Source organism: Limulus polyphemus, unplaced genomic scaffold (genome assembly GCF_000517525.1).
Source record: "Limulus polyphemus unplaced genomic scaffold, Limulus_polyphemus-2.1.2 Scaffold1491, whole genome shotgun sequence".
In the NCBI taxonomy this organism is placed as follows: Eukaryota; Metazoa; Arthropoda; class Merostomata; order Xiphosura; family Limulidae; genus Limulus; species Limulus polyphemus.
The window spans coordinates 99449-120630 of record NW_013667101.1 but is presented as its reverse complement, the minus strand read 5'-3'; the positions used below and the strand labels follow the sequence as shown (position 1 = coordinate 120630).

Here is a 21182-nt window from a genome sequence, read left to right as displayed (position 1 = left end):
ACTATACGTTTGAACTGATAAACTAGATCGAGGGAAGGCAGTCAACAGCTCTCACAGGCAAATCTTGGACTATCCTAATCGAATAGTGAGATTTGACCATCACTCTTATAACGCATCCAAGCACAGCCCGAAAGTGCGGAGCGCGATTTTGAGGTAACGGGACGCGAAATATCGACCCTCGGATTCACAGTGCGACACGCTAGCTCCAAGGCCATGCCCGAACCCATACAAGTTCATATATCATATCAGTTAAAATTAAATGTTAATATTCGCATTTCTGTATGAACAAATATAAGGATATATTTTGCTAGAAAGTTTTTACAGTAAGAAAAAAAGAGCTATTTATACTATGAGCATGTTCAAATGAAAATGAAACAGTATTTGTCTGATACATACAAAACAATGAAATTATGCAAAATATTAAAAGCCAGAGTATGAAGCGCCGCTATGTGCTACTCGTTTACACTTGCATTGCCGCATCCGCTGCAACATATACAAAACAAGCAAAAATGATCGTACTACAGATTCATAAGACAAAGGTAATGTTTTAGCTACGTTTCCTATTATCCTCCCCATACACAATTTTTTTATTTTATATTGTATTAAAATTAGATGACCAACAAATGTTTTACTAGCTAAACTGATTACTTTTAACATGTTATATCTTATGTATTTTTTTTGTAGAACTCTAAATAATAATCTAGATCCCTAAACATTATATCCATCACTTTCCTTCGGAGAGATCTAATAACACCATTTTAAAACACCAGGTGATTTTCTAATATGGAAACTTAATTACTATTAAAAATGTATAATATACACTATTAAATTTATAGATATATATTAGTTGTATTCAATGAATACGATACAGAATGTCATTTTTTTTTTTACATTTAACTGAAATTTAATGTCAAATATACAGATCTGGAAATAAACCTAGTTTCCATTTTTGCTTGAGGAAAAGCGTTATATATATATAATTCTATTTCTGTGTCTGTTATTTACTGCACTTTTTATTTCTAATGATACCAACTCCATAACCTTAGAAACAATGACGTATATTATTTTTCTAGTGTGATTTTCAAAAATTCTTCTTTGATATAACTCACCCTCACTAAACTATGAACTGTAAAAGCATTAAAAATATATTAGTACGTTTATGGTAAAGAATAGCTTTTCTTCAACAACTTAAAGAAATTCCAACGAAGGTGACAAATGTACGCTTTAGATATTTCTCGTGAATATTTAGAATTCTTTGCAATATTATACAGTTACTGCTAAGAACTTGCGTTACAAATTTTGTATAGAATGCATGAACGAGTAACTGGGACAAAAACAGATGTTTAATCGCTTTCCGTAGAAAAATATTAAAATGGATCGCTTGAAGACAATTTTTATGCAAAACATATTGAATTATTTCGACACTTACACTGTTTACAACAAATAAAAAAAAAGGGAATTAAATGATCATTTTTCTCTCAAAAAATTTAATACAAAAATTGTACTTCTTGTACCAAAATGATAGTATTTTCTATAGTTGTAAATCAGTAACATTAGTATAAAATAAAAGAACAAAAGACACGCCCTGAAAAACGAATAAAACATACAATGTAACATCTAAAATGTAGGATTACCTTGCGTATCTGATTTTTCCACACAAGCAACAAACGCTCTCTTAGTTATTCTCATAATCTATGGTGTTTACCCCGTCTCTACTGTCACATACCTTGCCCTTACCGTGACGCTAACATGTATTACCCAAGTTCCCATTATCTAGTTCCGGCTCCGTCGATAAAGTGGTCGTTTGGACCGGTTCACTGGCGACCGTGCCTTATCCCCCCCCCCTACTCCTGTTGACTCCGACTTCCAACTGTGACGTCATGTACAGTCGATGTTTATGACGTCACCGAACCGGAACTAGTGACAGATCATAGGGTTTACTTCAGCTGTAGAGCAGTTATCTTTGTTTTACTAATACATGTAACATACCTAAACGAAGTGAATAACCTTCAATTGCTTTGTGCTTAGTTTCTGTTTGCCAAGTTACTTATAAGAACCGTCGACCAAAGATCACTACATAATATTTATAATTTATTAGTAACACTACTCTCTATACTACTACATATTTTATAACAAACTGTAATTCCAACAACTTGCATGGTGTTTATTTGTCGAACTTCAGGTAACCGGTATAATCAGTTTATGTTCACTTGACGAGTACAAAGTTCTACCAATTCCTTGGGTTAACAACGCTGCAACAGGAACTACTACTACTAGCAACTACAGCATATATGGAATGTGCATCTAAACAAGGATGTCCTCAAAGGAAGATGTTGAAATTTAAAACATTATGAAATTATAACGTAAACTTTCGACACACGTCATTCTGATATATATTACTTGATTAAGATAGTTTGACGTGAGACAGTTATTTGAATTAATTAACTTAAGAAACATACAAATTATTATGTCTCCGCAAATAGACATACTGTTTTTGTATGCTTCCTCTTTCTTTCTTATTCCAAACACTTTTCAGTCGACAACCGTTCCTTCATTTCTCAGCAGATTGACTTCAAACTTGGTATGGTTATATTTTAGTCAAATATACCCAGACACCTTTTAATTTAGGCCTGTACGGTCATATTTACAGCAACCAAGATGAAAATTGGTACAAAAATATATTTTCATGCTCCCAACACATTGATATACAACAAAGTTGGATTTGCCTATTTTGATTCTTATGGGGGGGGGGGGCAGAACTCACAAAAAGGCATAATTTTGAAGTGTTTTGTCAATTACTCGACTGTATTTTAAGACTTGGTACAAATATACTTTTCTACAGGTCCCACACATTGACAAACACAATTTTTTTAGCAATTATAAGGGGGTCAAGATGCCACAAAAAGCATAATTTTATGTTTTTTTTACAATTACTCTGCTGTATTTTGGCCAATTTACATTTTTTACAGGTTCCAAACAGATATAAACAATTTTGGAATTTTTACTTTTGCTCAATTTTTCAGCAAGGAGAGCACAAGTTGGGGTTTTCGTGAACTATTTATGTGTATGTCACCCAACTTACATGGGATTTGGTACAAAGGTACCTTCTTGCAGGTCCCAAGCAGTAATATAGACAGTTTTTGATTTTTCTGTGTTTTTCATTCTAAGTTATTTCTACTGATTGAACAGTAATCAGGATACATAACTGTACAATGGAAAAGATGTGGACTTTGTGTAGAACAAGGACACTAAAATACATCGTTTTCCTCACCACCAGGTAGGTAAATTATGAACAACTATTAATAATAACTTTAAAGTACACATAAATTCTAACTATATTAATGCAATATAACATTTTTCAACAAAAAGGAGCTCAAAGTCAACCATATATAATTTATGAGTAGACTACCACTTCGAACTGTATGCATATTAACTATACTCATAAAAAGCACGTAAAGTGATATATCAAATTGTGAATTTAATAATTATTTTATAATACTGTATCTTGATATTATATTGTAATCTTTCTTTCTTAATTACTATAACTTGAAATTAATGTGGTCTTCGGCATCAAGGATGACAGTTTTGTTTGTCATTCAGAGAAGCAAGAGGGGAGGGCTTGATTAGGTTTTCGAAAGCAGCAACCTTAAAATACTATTATCGAAGTAGTATTGTCAAAGAAATCTTATCATAGAGAAGACACAAGTCCCAAATTATAGATTTGGTTAAAAGAAAACATCAAACTGAAGAAAATTCATATTAAGTTTCTAAATGAAATCTTTAAATTTTGGTATCTTTTCTTCTCATAATCAAGACAATTAAGGAAAGAAAACTACATGACAAATAGCAATAAAAGTTTAAAATAATAAGCACAGAAATGCTGTTAGTTCCTACAAAAAAAAACATGTCTAAACAAAGCAGTGCCAATGAAAGAATGAGCCTCTGTTCCAATGTTAGTGTTTATGGGGATTACTGTAAATGGAAAATGTGTTATGCTCAGAATGATGGCAGGCTGAAGTATAATGATGATTACATGATAGAGTGGAACAGTATACATTAATATGTGCAAGGATGAAAGCTTTCTTTAAGACTTGTGGTGTGTGCACAAAAATCTTCATAGCAGTGGCATTAGGTAATAGCTCTTTGTTGCAGAGAGAGGTGAGTATCTATTTCTGAAAATATAGTTTTTCACATTCTCTTTATGGACACCTTTCTACATGTAGAACATACCTAGGAGGCAACAACTATAATGATTCCCCTATGAAATGTTAGTAAAATTACCAACATAACAGTGTTTGTTTTATTACAGAAAATATCAGTAAATACACTTACACTGTTCAATGGATACGAAAACTAATACTAAGCTATAGTTTGGCTAAACTACAGTATTACATTTACAGTTTACTTTGAAAACACCTTGTAATCACAAATGCATGTCATTATTTTCAGTTAAATGGTCAAAGTATAGTGTTTGATAAGAATCCTTAAAACATATGTTCCATTCCACATAAATGTGTACAGAAATAGCCTGTGTAAAAAGAAAAAATCACAGGATAAGTAAGAAAATCCAAAATTAATTTTCTTAAAATCAAAATGAAAAAACAGACTAACTTTATAGAGAAATTTCAAACCAATCCAAGAAGAGAAATTAACAAAAGCTTTCTTGCTATTAACAAAAGAAAAGCAGTAAAACAAGTTACAGTAAATCACAAAGAAATGATTTTGTTATGACAAAATACAGCAGCAAGATATAAACATACCATCCAAGATACTATGTAACTACTTAAAAACACATAAAACAGATAATCACAAGAAATTATGATCTTATATTAAATGGCAAACTACTTCATACATACACTGCCTATGAATCATTAACTACAGTACATTACAGTACCTTTATTCATAAAATGATATCATAATAAACTAAACATATTCTGAACCATATTATCAGTGGTGGTCTACACTGTGATTTTCTTTCAACACAAATGTGTACATGTATATAGAAACTTACATGAAGCTTTTTTTTCAAAATACTTGTTATTAAACAAAACCAGTGTCGCTTAATGACTGTTTGTACAGTCAACTGTTAAACATTAGTTTAACATTTCAAGTACATAAGCTGATTTAAAATAAAAAGGATAACATAAAACAATTGCATAGATAAAAAAATATTAAAAAACAGAGCTTAATGCATTAGGAGTACAACAAAAAATGTTAATGCATTAGGATGACAACGAAAAATGTTAAACAACAGAGCTTAATGCATTAGGAGTACAACAAAAAATATTAAACAACAGAGCTTAATACATTTGGAGTACAACAAAAAATGTTCAAAAACAGAGCTTAATGCATTAGGAGTACAACTAATGACAAGTCTTTAGTAATTTCTATTTTGAAGTCAGCCCCCTGAGAAGTTTATGATTCTATCACTAAAACAAGTGATTTATCACTGGTTGTGTCACCACAATATCAACTCAGTTGACACAGCTCCAAACTAAATTTTAGTAATTAGTTAAAAGAACAAAAAATAGGTAATTACAGACAACCAATCATTACAAGCAACTGTGCTCTGATACTGAACTGTAAACTATTATATGCATTTATTTCTTATAACTGGATATATTTTTCTAATAATCTCTAACAGTTATTAAATTTAACAAAACTAATTTGTTAATTTATTTGGTTATTTTTATATTTTTTCCAGTAACTGGTTTTATACCTAATATGGTGATAGTTAGAGTATTCTAAACTCTTCATGGTTTGTGTGTACCTTATATATAATTGAAATTTGAAACATTCATCATTGTATACATTATAATCAGAAATTGTAATAAAATCTAACTTTGATAGGTTGTTTAGGCAAAGTATTCATAATGAATCTAAGTTTCAAATGGACAGAAACTGCCTGTTGTAGAAACCAACAAATGTAGAGGACAACGTTTCAAAAGTCTTCCACCTTTTTCGTCTGAAGATGTCAGAAGACTTTTGAAACGTCGTCATCTACAGTTGTAGGTTACTACAACAGGCAGTTGCTGTCCATTTGTAACTTAGATTCAAAATCTAACTTGCTCCTCCATAAATGTGGTGCACACCTTTATTATTATGTTAAATTACTATATTGGCTTTTTACAGATATCTAGTCATTTCTTTATTAATGCATGAATCCTGATTTCATCACAGCAGTATTTCTTGGAAATTCAGCCTGTTCTTGCCATTAGCTAGAGGGGCTACTCAGTTCTTAAAGAAAAGGCAGGAGTAGACATATTGAGGGCTTCAGGAAATTATCCTATTTAATGGTTTAGAAAGATCAGCTACAAGCACAGACTGAGAAACAGGTCCTGTGTTCTCTACTGTAAAATGTATTTCATCCCCATTGCATGGGGCTTTGATTGGTGGAAGTCAGAATATAGGATTTTTAACATGTGGTTAGGTAAAACATTAAAAAGTAGCATTTATAAAGCAGTTTTTGAAGCAGTCTAAATATTGCCTTTAATTTGTACAAGCATATATATTTGCCTTTTAGTTTATCTGTTTTTCAGTTGGTTAATGTCAAGTTTAAGTGTTGGATAACTTGCATGTCAGTTTGTATAAAGAATTTTTTTACGACCTGTGAAAGAGCACAGAGCTGACTTTCTACAGTAAAAAAAAGAACTTTCAAAACACACTGTAGTTGTCAAATACAGACAATCATCATGAATAAAAAATATCTTTATAAATTTAATTATCTTTTGTGTCTAAAATCTTTTCCTGGTCCCTATATATCAATTTAGACTAAATACACCTGATTTATTCTGACTCTGGGTTCACTAAAAATAGCATTTTAACTTTTAACTGATACAATGCAACTTTTATATGTATAACAGATTGCATATCATGAATGTATATAATATATATATACAAGTAAACTTATTGTTTCATGATTTTCATTACATTATTAGTTATTAACATGTACATGTGAAAGTTATTATGAATTGTTCTGTGAAAGTTGTCCCTTTTATAAGTTAGTTGTTAATATATGTGATAATCTAGAAATCTTAATATTAAACTGGTATGATGATTTATTTAAACACTCCTAATCATTTTGAGCTAAAAGTGGAAGATGGTTGAATATTACAGTATTTGGGTACACACATCTCAGTTTAAGAAAATAATTCCTCCAAAGAATACTTGCAGTGTACATAGTTTTGAAGAGAGATAGCCTATGCTCAAGAAATAATGCTACAATGAAATTATGTAATAATTCAAATTATTTGTGGTTATTTATTTCTATAATATATATACTTCATCACCTAGGGCTAGAACCCAGTACCTGTCACACAGGCAAGTGTTTTACCAACTAAGCTAAGGGGTTAACCAACAAGCATTTGCCAGTAAGTCACTTTTGAACAGCTCAAACTATTACATTATTACTCTCTCAAATGAGGACTGTCTTCAGGCCTAATTTCAAAGTCATCAAATGGCTACATGTGGGTGCCAATGTAATAATTCATTGTTAGAATATATATATGCATTTCCTCACCTTCGATTGGAACCCAAGAACTGTCACTTGCTAAATGATTGCACAATCAACGGAGCTACAATACTTGCTGGTAACTCTTTTTAATAAATCAAACTACTACAGTACCATCCAAAAGTACAAGTAAAATTATCACACATTTTTCATCTTGTATTGGTACTACCTAGGTAGACATGAAATGCAATTATATGCTACTCCTACTAGAAACCTATATCAAGTCAGCAAAGAACGATCACTGCAACCACATCCTGTAATAATACTAAATGAACCAGGGATATTTGAAATGCCATTATATGCTACTCCTATCAGAAACATATATTAAGTCAGCAAAGAATAATCACTGCAACCTTATATTAAATTGACTGCCTCACAATAAGTAGAGTTTCTTTGCTGATCTTATCACTGGTCTGCTGGCTTTATACTGCTCTTCTGATTCCCCATATATTCCTGTATTGGTACTAAATGAACCAGGTATAACTGAAATGCCATTATAAGCTATTCCTACTGGAAACCCATATTAAGTCAGCAAAGAATGATCACTATAACCAATAAATCTTATACTGGTATTAAGTGACCCAGGTAGACAAGAAATGCAATTATATGCAACATCCTCTGGAAACCCATATTAAGCAAATAAAGAATAATCACTACAATTATTGTATCTTGTATTGATATTAAATGAACCAGGTGTGAAGTGCAATTATATGCTACTTCTACTGGAAACCCATGTTAAGTCATTAAAGAATGACCACACAAGTATGAACGATTCATTAATCACCACTTTCCAGTGGCCTTCACATTGGCTGCATTATTAGTCACAACAGAAGTTGAGTTGGGTACTAGTTCATAATCCCAGAGGTTTCCCAGAAAAGTATTGACCCTCATTTGAAGGTTGGCTGCCTCATGAGGAGTAAGGAAGAGTTCCTTTACTGATCTTATCACTGGTCTTCTGACTGTATACTGTTCTACTGATTCACCACATTTTCCTTTTACTACATACACCATACAATAATTTGTTTTCCAGCATTCTCATTCCCACAAATGTCAATGAACTGATCATGATTGCCATTTGGTTTTATATATGCAAAGGAGGTTAAATCCTGCCAGTACAATTGTACCAGACTTATGAACCTGTTAGATTCCTCATTCAGCTTTAGTCCTGCATAACCTGGCACATATACCCAGATGATGGCCTTACCATATTTGCTTTGGTTTCTTCCATCCATCTGGAGCCCAACCAAACTGAATTTTTGTAGTACCAACTGAGAGTCAGTCACAAACGTTATACTGGTGATACTGTCTATATGTGATTCATTGGTTTAGCAATCCTGAGAAGAGCTTGCTTTATGGTTTCAAGTTTCATCTTTGTGCTGTTTGTGGAAAGCTTGAATGCTATACCAGCCTTCTGCAGAATTTTGCTGTTCTGCAAGATAATGAATTCCAAGTTAGCTCTCTTGTTATCTATGGTGATGGAACAATACGTGGCTATAATGACAAGTGACTGTCCACCATGGTTTCTAAATAGTTTAGGCTTCTTTCTACAGATCTCACAATGGTGCCAGATGTTTGCTCCACACAGAGGCATCTGAGATCTGATGGTGACAAATTATCTAGGCAGTGGCTGTAATCATCTATCCACCCATAACTAAAATGTCTCCCGAGGTACCTTTTAGGCAATCCTCTGTTTGGTTGGTGTCTACAGGGTTGTTGTGGAGATGGAATGCCCCAATTAAAGAGAGCTTAGTCATGGGATGCATAGTCTTCAAACTACAATGCCCTAGTGAGGAATTTTGCTTATAAGTGTTGCTGATGTTCTGGAATGTTTCTGAGCCTTGTGAGGTGTAATAAGGCTTTGAAGAGGGTGGAGGAAGTACATCCTATGATAGTCTTAAACAAGTATTTAGCACTTTTTCAACCTTATCTAACCGCACAGTACTCATACTGATAATTTGTAGTACATAATCCAGGATGGAGTGGGTAACACTACAGCAGAATTAGGTGACATTCTTCAGTTCTGTTTCCTGCTACAACTTTCGGTGTATTGACGTCTTTGGTAGCTCTAGTTATCATGGTGTTAATGTGACTGAGTTGTCTGTCAAAGATTACTCCCAATTACTTCAGTGTTTCATCCAGAGGATGATGGTTTGCTTCATCATCATATCTGCTGTTATATAGTGTGCAGAACATGGCTGTATTCTTTGCTGGATTAATGACATTCTTGTGTTATTCCAAAATTTGCTCACCCATCTCAATAGAAAATACCTTTGATGGTACTACATATAATTCAATAGTTGTGTTTTGAAATTGACAAGTTTGTTGGTGCTGATGAGTGAATAAAACACTGCTATTACCTTGTGTGTACTGCTGTGTAAATTTCTGCACATGTCAGAAGTTAGCATTTTCTTATACTGAAAACGTAATTACTCACACAAAGCTATTTCAATCTTCCTTCTGCCCTCTAAGCATTGCTAAGCAATTTTAATGCTCAGCATACCAGTTTATATACCTCACAAATTTTGTGCCACTTTTGAACATGTATATAGCATATGACCACTCTCCACCAATAGTATTGGTCCACCTATACTAGCACAGCTAACTCCCTCCAATTTTCCCACTCAATCCTCACTTTCAAGAATTGGCAAGTTCTACTGGAAATACATTTTCAGTATAAGAAAATGTTAACTTTGAATAAGGTCTTACCTCTCCTCACACAAAGCTAGAATCCCACATTGTAAAGGCAGAGGGGCCAGTGTAGATGCTTAACAGTGAAACCAAGATGAAGTCCCCCAAACTCAACTGTAGGAGCAGGGATGGAAACTTCCTGCAACCAGAACTAACAAGAAGGGGGACCTCTACTGCACTTAATTGTGGAAAGAGGGTAGTGTCATTCTGAACCCAGTGTTATGGGGAGTATCCCATATAGGCTGGTCCTGCTCCAACCTTGGAATAAGCATTCAGGGGGAAGGAAGGAAACCCAGCTTTGCCCTCTTCTCCCTGAGTGGAAAGATATATGGTTGAATTGTAAGGTAACTTCAACTTCACACTCAAGAGGAAGCCTCCTTGTTGGTCCACCACCCCAGTGACTAGGAACTGACAAGTGATAAGAACTCCCATTCTCAATTTGGAGAGAAAAAAAATTGGGGGGGGGGGATTAATGCAGTGAAGAGTCCAGAGGAATGTCACACTGAAGAAAGTGTCCACATTTCCCTATTTTGAAATGCAGACCATCCCCAATTTATACAATCAAAGGGTCAGCAGAGAAAGGCAGAAATCACCTTTTGCTTTACTCATAACAGTGCATGAATGACAGTCCACCATGAAGTTAAACTTATGTATACCTAGAGGCACATAGGTATATACCATTAGGCATGCCACTAGTGGTCTTGTGGAACACCCCCATCTCTACAATGAGCATTATAACTCTACTGGTACAAAATGATAAAACACCATAACCTGTGCACTTTCAAAAGGTGGATCTTTCTTCTTCAGGGGCAAACTATCGAAAGTGCTCATGTCATAGGGTTTTTATCAATTTCTGTCAAGGCTTATTAAACCTAAGTGTTTTTCTGACATCATGAACTCCACTGATATATAGTGCAGGTTTGAGTGAAAGCACATCTGACCAGGCAACCCTTACCACAGAGTGGGATCCTATTAGCAACAGTAAAAGAAGGTCCCTGAAAAGAAAATATAGATGGAATGTTGTGAAAAGACATACCCAAGTCAAAGGTGAATGGATGTGTGTAGAATTGCCACAGAAGGGAGACAATATTTACATGAAAAAAATAATGCCAGATAGTGGAGATAATGAGATATGAAGGAATAGGGAGTAGTCCACATTCGAGCTTGAATGATTTCTTCTGACAGAGAGTGAAGACAAGTAGCCAAAGTAATGGTGATAAGACAAATTTGATGAGAAGAAATATTGAACTCGAAGAGACATCAACCTTACATGGATAAATCTGAATATTTCAGTCTAAAAAATTGGCATGTGAGAGGAAGTAAGACTGTACCAGAAGCCATGAACAAAGATCTCACCCCTACAGGTGTAAACATGTACTATCCCAGCCTATGATGTAATTGTCATTAAACTATAGAACTCCACCTATAGGAGAGTGACAATAAGCCTTAGTGCTAGCTTTTTTAAAATGCGCATGTACATCTCTTTCAAGCAATAATTGTTTTGTTTTCTCATCATCAGTTTACAGCATGGTAATATTAGAACAGACCATCTGATAAAAAACATGTAACTTTTACCCACAGTTTTAGTACTAGTACCATCTTTACAGAAAAACAAGTCTTGAGTTTCAATTGGTGGGTCAACAGCAGGCACGAGAAAGGCGTGAGGGCAGACAAACACCTGGTGTTGTCATTTTATTCATAAGTGTAGAATGGTCTGGAAGGTAAAATATGCAGACACTGCTGAAGCAGTCTTATGGAAATCCTCATTTCAACAGTGGGCACTGTGCAAGGGTGGATAGCTTTAACACTTTCTACACTGCCTCTTCTTGAAACAGATTTTGGGTAAGTATTCCCTGTGTGGCAACATCAGCCATTCAGTGTGTTTACTTGTCTCCATAATATTATACATATATAATATTTTGAATAAAGTGGTTGGGAGACCTGAAAAGGAAAGGAGAAAAATAAACATCTCACCATCAGAGCCACTGTGATGAAGAATAGCAGCTGGAAGGAGATGAAAGCCAAGATAGGTGAAACCTTCCTATGGTAAAAGAAATGGGACAATAATGAATCAGAGGTCATCTCAATTCCAGTCTGCAAGTTCTCATACAGGAGATGCCATTGGCTAGAAACAAAAGCAACCACGATGACAAACGTGACTGGAGGAGTAAGGGTCATGAAGAAATTAGCTGGAGAAGGAGGGGGGGGTATAACCCAGCCAGGCAAAGAAGGAGGATATAAGTTAATAGATGAAAAATAATCCTGCAGTAAGAAAATACACTAGCAAGTGCCCTTAAAAACTGGACACGTGACATCTCAGCCAGAACTGCAGAGTCTAGGATTGGATACCAAATGAGTGGAAGCAAAGAGTGGAGGGGAGGTATAAAGGCAGTGATGATAGGATGCCAAATAGCAGAAGCAAATCAACTGAATACACCAGAGGATGGAGAAACCATTTTGTGAGAAGGGTCCAGGCTTAGGCAAGATAGTTAATCTGCCATCAGGGCATCAGTTTTTGAGACATGATAGATTGACAAATGAACATGATGATTGTAGGCCCAAAAGAGAAAATCCAGAGCCAGTAAAATATGGGTCTTGGGAGCAATTGTCTCCCAGTGAGGGGATAAAAGAAACAACAGAGAAAGTGCCTGAATGGATCAGGATAAGAAGACCATACAGACAAGAAAAAAGTGATGTTAAATCTGCAGAATAGGTACCAGCTCAAAAATCAGAGACAGAGAAACTAGGTGATGGAAATGGATCAGGCGTCCAGAACTATATCCCACCAGAGTAGAGGCAGTGGAAATGTGAGGTCATAGAACTGGTTGTCACCAAGCTCAAATCAACACAAAGTGCCACTGTATCACCCTCATCACAGATATAAAAACCCATATACATAAGTGGAAGGAGCTAAAGACTGTCTTCTGAGATTGTGAGGGCTCCAAATAGATGAAAGTCTAAAAAAGATGGGGGAAGAGGGATGACCAGGGTCATGTGAGATTGAGTAATCCACCAACAGGACCATACAATGAGAAAAGACAGTATATCTCTGGAGATACTTGAATTGACAAGCCAGAAATGACTGAAGGGCACATCCAAGAGGAACAAAGGACTTGAAAAAAAGAAAGTCCCCAACAGAAACTCATCTAGAAAATGAAAGAGATATGAGAGCCCTGGTTTCAAAAACTCCATGTCACAAAAATAAAGCAGACTGTGCCAGTCTTACATATGAAGTGAGAGAGGCTCAAATTGAATGAAATACTGGACAGGAGTTGAGATTAAACTGGACAGCCAAACCAGTCACCCTAAATGAGATGACCCAAGAACAAAAAGGAAGGCTGCAACAGAGGAAGTTACACTGAAATAGTCAAGCAGAGACCAAACATTCATAGAGTAGTAGAACAATAGGTCTCAAAAATGTGATGGTAAAGTACATCCTGCAAAGAAATAAACCAGGGTACATGGGACAAAATGGAAAGAAAATGAGGGCAAACAGAAAAATAGATATGTGCAAATTGCCCTAGTAAAGCTGACAGGTTCATGTTAGAAGCCTCCAAATGAAGACGAAGCATGAGCATGAATAAAGAAGTAAGAAATGAAGACGAGTATATGAAAAGGAAGAAAAAGAGAGAAGATTCCTAAACTAAAAGAAAAGATTCAGGTGAAAGAAGCTCATGCAACAAGGGAGTCCTAGAAACAGCAAAAATTACCATAGAAAGAGAAAACAAAAGGCATAATTGTGGAATCAATGCAGTGAAGGACAAAAGTGAGACTATCTGATCCATGTTGGGAAGAGGGAACAAGAAGCAAAAGCAGGCCTAGAAACAACAGTGGCACAGAGCCTTAAAAGCTTTACCATGAGAAAGACAGGATGAGCTAGATTGGTAGCAATGGGATTCAAACCCAAGGCCCTCAAATCATGACCCCACCCCTCCCATAAATCATCTAAACTGAAAAAACTTAAAGCAAAAAACAACAATTTATAAGGCTAAAATTGTAACTTTGTGCTTAACAACAAACAATCATAATAGTAATATTGTGATTACTTGGATAGTTGAATTAATCAAAAATAGTAATAATTGGATTACTTCATTATTTTCGTAACAATTCATTTAATCGTAAATTTAATTAATCAAGTATTTCAACAATCAAGAACATTAATTATTGGAAACAGTAATGTCAATTACTTGATTATTTTAGTGATAACCAACAGTATCAGAATTTCAATTAATCTATTGTTGAAATAATCAATAACAGTAATAATCAGGAACACTAATTTCAGTTAATTGATTAACATAAGCAACACTAATCAATGTAATTCCTACAAGTATAATAAAAAAATGTTTAATTTTATAAAGACAAGTAGGAAACGATATATATGTAACCTAGTTAGCTCTAGTAATATAGAAAGTTGTAATGCTAAAAACAGTATTGAAACAAGAAAGTCAAAACTACAAAAATTGAGTTACTTAAAATTGAAATTTTTTAGGCCTACTTTACCAAATCACAGTAAATATGTTAGTCTGAGCCAAAGTAGGAATAACTTTTTTTTTAGTTTTAAGTAACTCGATTTTGTAGTTTTGACTTTCTTATTTCAATATTTTTTTTAGCATTAGAACTTTCTATAATACTAGAGATAACTAGGTTACATATATATACTGATCCTTACTTGTCTTTATGAAATTTAAACTTTTTGTTATTATACTCATTTGTTTCCTTTTTATTAGGTACATTTTTGTGTGCTAGCAATACCAAGTGTGAGAATGAGTATGCCAATTTAATATTATTATTCATCAGGATCTCCATCAACCTAATTGTATGCTCAAAGTAGCACATCATCCTTTATACATATATATACATACTAGTATACAAGAAAGAAATCATTGGGATCCCAATAAGTGATAAGGTTTGCCATTTTTTCTGTATCCTTGCCTGGAAATGTCACTTACTTACTTTGATGAAAATTCGTTGAAATGGTGAAATTTTGATTCACTCCATAAATATATATACAGCGATTTAGGTGACCTTATAAGTATAATAAGCTTTAGTTTTGATCAGCCAATATTGTGAAAAAGTAATTGTCAATATTCTGACATTTTAAAAGTGACTATAAATGGGTGATTTTTATAGCTGCCATTTTGTTTCATCACGATTCCTATGTAACCGATTAAACTGAATAATTGATTACATCACCCAGCTCTGTTTTCTGGACTTTAATAGGTCAAAAGCTTCAGAAGGGCAGTATTTTTTAAAATAAGTTATTTTTGCAAATGTCTTTCTTCTGCCACAAACCAATAGAATGCCAAAAATATGCTGAGGTCACTATCTCAGCCGCCAAGAAGGGAATGACTTTGACAGGAGGAGGACCACAACTTGATAAACATTCTCACTGGTTAAGGTTGTGATAATTCTTGTCATTATGATTTTTTTAAACATTTATCTTGTTTTGACAGTCATTTTTAAAGACTATTATGATTTTTTCATGTAACAGAAAATAATTCTCTAATATTTTGTATGTAGCTATTGTGTTATAATGTAAGCCACATTTAAGGTAAATTAGACAAGAATGTCACCTAAATAAAATAATGCTAAATTAAAATGTTAATCAGTAGTGGTCCAGTCTCCATTTGACCTTTTAAACATACTTCATAGAACTTTATGAACAAGATTTGTAAACTACAATGAAATAGACAATGTTACTAAAAAGAAAATGTTTTGACACTTAATTTTGGAAAAGTTTACTGATTTATTTTAGACTTTCAAAACAATTTCAGGTCCATGGAACTTTCCCTTTTTACCAACAGCTGCCCCTTGACAGCTGTGTAATAATAGGACCACATTATGAGGCGCCATCTATTGGCATACACAAGACACATTCAACAGTCATAATTATTATAAAAATCAAGTTAAATGCAAAGTTTATTTTCCCTACATTCCTCTTAAGTTGTCTATTTTGGGCTTCAATTCTGAGGTGTGTGAAAATAGCATTTCAGTTCTATCTTTTGTCCCCAACAAGTCACTGCACAAGAAGATAAAACTCATCAGCTGGATGAGGAGAGACAAAAGACTATGAAACACCATATATATATACATATGTGCGCAGTGTAATACTTTAAATGTTACAGCTGAAATGCCAGAAACCTAGAAAAATCTGTTTTGTCAATTTAAAATTTTACAGTTCTTTGAATTGATACAAAATTATGAAGTTGAATGAAAATATAATTATATACTCTTCAGCATCTCTAAAAGTAATGCATCACAAGTACACAATTTTCTCAGGTTTACGTAATGGTTAAATCTTATGCACCATATCCTATTGACACACTTTAATGTTTTCAGACATAATATAAAGTTTTATAAAATGTAGTGAAGCAAAGTTAACTTTTAACTTATATGGAGAATGTACAGGTAACTGCTCTTTCTCTGAAATAAAAAATTTTGTGTGAACCTAAGCATTGACTTTTCAACATGAAAATATTACACACAAAGACTGGCAGATATATACAGCAAACACAGATCCTTGCAATCCCACTTGGTTAAAAAAAAAAAACAGTGATTTTTTTCACTATTCTAATTACTGTATTTTTAATTTTTTTTGAAACTACAAATTTTAGAAACAACAAAATGAGAATTCAATGTACTTAACATACCATTTCAAGTGAAGCGAGACAAAAACTTTTCCAGTGATTGAGTTCATCAACAACAAAAATGAACAATCTGAAATTTATAGTAATAGTATAGATACAGAATGTATTTTTCATACAGTTTAAATTTACTGAAATAAAACTAATCTAACCATAAAAATAAAAACTTTAAAATAGGTTAAAAGTTACATGTATACTAGCAGAAAAAAGAAACTGTGTATCACTTAAAATATGAAAAAATCAAACAAATATAATTTTAATTTTGCAGTATTGTTAACAAATGCATTGGTTAAAAAATTTCGTAGTCAATTAATGTTAACATCACCAAACGTAATTTTTAGGGCATTTGAAAGACGCTGGTGCTCAAAAGGAAACTTACAGGGCTAATATCACGTGTGTCCACCATTTGCATCCACACATGCTTGAGAACGGTGCCTCATTGATGACATTAAGTTGTTCAAAAACGCCTGTGGAATGTTATTCCAGATGTTGGTAAATGCTGTGCCCAGATCCGCCAATGTTACTGGCTGATTTGGTAAACGCCTTTCCATTTCATTGATCTCTGACATTTCCTGCTTGTTGGAACCGTCGCAATAAAGAGTGGATGGTGTTCCGATGGACTCCAAAACGTCTTGCAAAAACGTTATGTGCCACATCAGCCTGCAGCATTCCAACTGCACGAAGACGTTCATCTTCACTGAGCCTTGGCATCACAGAAGGGTAATTCTCGGTGAAACAAAAATGATTTCCTGAATGACTGGAGCCTGAATAAACGTTTTACACCTGTTTATTCAGAAAACATTCCAAAAGAAAAATTGTGGGTATTAAATTTGAATAAACAAAGGGTGTTCACGAACCATGAAAAATCCCATGCAACTGAGTCGAGTACTACCCGATATGTTCAGTGACATATCCTGTATTGATTTTTTATATGTCATAACACTAAACCAAATGTATATGAATTTTATTCCATTTTAAGTCCTGCACAGTTTCTTTTTTCCGTTAGTTTATAATACATGCATAAAGCACTTTTCCACTAACATGCCCAACAACAGGCAGGAGAAAATGCATAAGTCCATGAATTTGATAATTACTGCTGAACAGCAGAACATTAAGAACACTCGAAAGATACAGGCATAGTCAAAAGCAAGTAAAGAGTAAGCCCCTGCAGATGTGTTGTTATACTTGTTTTAAAATAGATGTTAAGGTGTATTGAGATTATCTACAAATAAGAAGTACATTTTTTGAAGTCACTTTATTTCTACTACTTATTTTATAGTCATTACTACTTGCATAAATTTGAGCACAGAATAAAATGAAATAAAATGAACCATCACAAGAAAATACATAAAGCTTCAAAATTATATCATTCACAAATACAGCTGTGACATATGTAATAATAAAAAATTCTGTAGTGCATCATACAACATTGAATAACGTTCTATGTTATATTTCTTACTCTCTACTGCAACCTTAATTTTGTATGTAAACATTTTTTACCCACAGCTGTAGAATGAATGCCAGTATCTTTAAAAATAATGCACCACAAGTAAGCAATTTTCTCAGGTTTGCCTATTGGTTAAACCTTACGCACTATATCCTAGTGACACATCTGAATGTCTTCATAAGTAATATAAAGCTTGTAGTGAAGCAAAATTAACTTTTAATGTACATGGAGAATGCATGGATAAAAAGACATTAACATATATATATATTTTTATATAATCTTAACTTTCTAAATCTGCAGAAGTAAGAATATTTAGAATTTTTATTAGGAAAAGGCTAAAATACTACAAAGCATTTTTCAAAAGAATGATAATCTAGTTGATGAAATCCAATGAGTCATGCTTTGCATACTTAATATGGAACATCCTCACAGTACATTACATGGATATAACAGGTACTTACAGTTATTGTGCAGCATTAGCAGAGACAGAGAATTGACTACATCAATTTTAACATAATAACCTAATGATAAAAGAAAAGCACCCTGTTGCTATAATAGAATCTTGCTTTCACTTTTCAGTGTATTGAAAATTATCTGTTTAAGTATGTGGCAATTTCAAATACATAATAAAAACAAATCACATCCCTTGAACTATGTTATAAAAATGTTGTCCCACTGACAATTTTCACTCGGTACCATTTATCATCCAATAAACCCCAATAAAATACCTGAAGAGAATTTATGAATATATGCAATTAAATAACTTTGGTTATAAGAAATCATATTAAATCAAAGAAGGCTACGACCAAGTGTGTATCTTTGCTGCAATTGCAAAAAAAAAGGGCAATGAATACCTCTTTTGAAACTGTATTCATGATGAATTTTGTCAGTCATTGTTGAGTCATCACTGACCAATACATTTTGAACATCTATAATTTTATGAACAGTAGAATGAATTTTGTATGATTTTAAGTTTTTAAGAATCAAATATGTAACAATATGCCTTTCACAAACCACTCATATTGTGATATATAAGACAACATAAACTCATTTTATTACAGAGTATATAAATATATCTTTATTCATACAATTATACAAATTGTAGTACAGATTTCTATACTTATTTTACAAATTCTAGAAAAACAGGATGTGCCCAACTTTACACTCTGCTAATCTTGCCCTCATAAACTGTCTTACATACATGAAGGTTGATTTGCTGGACAATTCTAAATTGGCCTTAATGAGTTGTCTAACATGTTAGCTAAATTTGAAGATAAAAAAGTTGTAAACTCAGTTTTTCCTTTGCTGTCAATGGGGTTTGCTTGACAACACAGGTAATGTGGCATTCTTTAAAGCTCTGGTGAATTTAAGAATTGGTATATCTTTCTAAGCAGTTTTCTCACAGATTCTATATTGTCTCAAGTTTGTAAAGTTAACTCAAGTCTCAGCATTCAGAAGCCAACCTGCAATAAATATTAGCTATGCCTGCCCTAAACATTTTTTTTGTTTTTTTGTGGAACTTTTGTATCCAATATATTTCATTTTTGATAGAAACTGCACCATTTAATGGGAATTTCCTATGTATGCCACAAGCTATGAGCACTTGCATATAATCACAGGCTCAATGGTTAGGAGGCAAAAAAAAAAGGTGGGTATGAAGAGTAAGATATGATGGAGAGATATAGGTATCCATCAGAAACATATTTTCAGGTAAGGAAAATGTTACTTACCTCTCTGCACCACTAAGATCTAAAATCCCATACTGAAGACAGTGGAGGAACCAATGCTCATCAGTTACAAAAATCAGTTCCTTTCTGAAATAATGACAAAAAGGGAAGCTCATGAAGTATGACTTTCACAAAACTGGGTGATCATCTAGTGGAGCAGCACCTGGTAGAATACTGCATCCTTTTCAAGCTGTAAATAATCTTCACCCAGTGGATTTATATTGTAAAATTACTGTGAGAGTAAACTGTTTCAACAAGTTATGTTTCACCAAGGTGGACAGAAGATTCGAAAGTTTAATGTGGCTAGAACTTTAAGCCACTCCATCTTCATCAAATACTTACATGAAATAAATAACAACAGGAGGTAGAGGGAGGAGCCCTCAATTGCATCCAAAGGCAAATCCAAGTCCCACCAGGCTGGACATATCCACCAGGAATTGATTGGTAAATATTGTAACAGGGTGTCCTGTACTACACTTCCAGTTACACACCCAGCTTTACACCTCAAACAAGGAATAGGTTGCTTGCTTCATCCAGTCTTTTATACTCCACTTAATTGCCCTTGGCAATATTTGTCTCGTGACATTCTACACCTACATCAATGTGCCCTCTATCCTGGTACTGTATATAAGTACCTCATTTAGTTATCACTTTTTTGAGACTGACTCGATCAGTCTCTAACACCAGCTCTTAGTGAGGAGGAAAGGTGGGAGAGTGGGAGTAGAGGAAAATTATATTTTTAATTTAGAAAAATGTTAACTTCCAAAAAATAATTACCTCTTCTAACAATGATAGCTAGAATCCCACATTGATAAGGTGGAGGGGCTGGTGAAGGGCATTATCCATACAGAAAAAGTATGCATAGATCATGGGTGTGTCAATAGAATATTGGCACCCTAGTGGGGGAATCGTCTACATCCAGAACAGTTATGCTCTTCACCCAAAATGTAATTCATGTACTGTAAGTTGCATTTTACATGACTTGTCATCACTACTAGCCAGGCCTCAACTAGATAGACGAGGTTCCACTACTCGGGGTTGGAATTATAGGGCCATGGTCCCTATATCCCACATTGGTGGCTAGGGCAATTGGACTGCAATTTATATATTAGGTCTTCAAGAAATTAATGTCACTTTTTTTTAGATGAAAAAAATGAACAACTTAT

At 33.9% G+C, this 21182-nt stretch overlaps 1 protein-coding gene across 2 annotated transcripts in view; it reads right to left on the bottom strand.

The window, feature by feature from the left end:
* LOC106463820 (probable ribonuclease ZC3H12B) overlaps window positions 1-21182 on the bottom strand; it is an 86009-nt gene that overhangs the window by 35780 nt on the left and 29047 nt on the right. The window contains exon 1 of one of the 2 annotated variants that reach the window (XM_022391429.1): window positions 1635-1806. The exons of the other annotated variant lie outside the window; for it this stretch is intronic. The gene's annotated coding sequence lies outside the window, so the exon portion shown is untranslated. Of the gene's footprint in view, window positions 1-1634; window positions 1807-21182 lie in introns of those variants that run through there. 2 annotated transcript variants of the gene reach the window in all.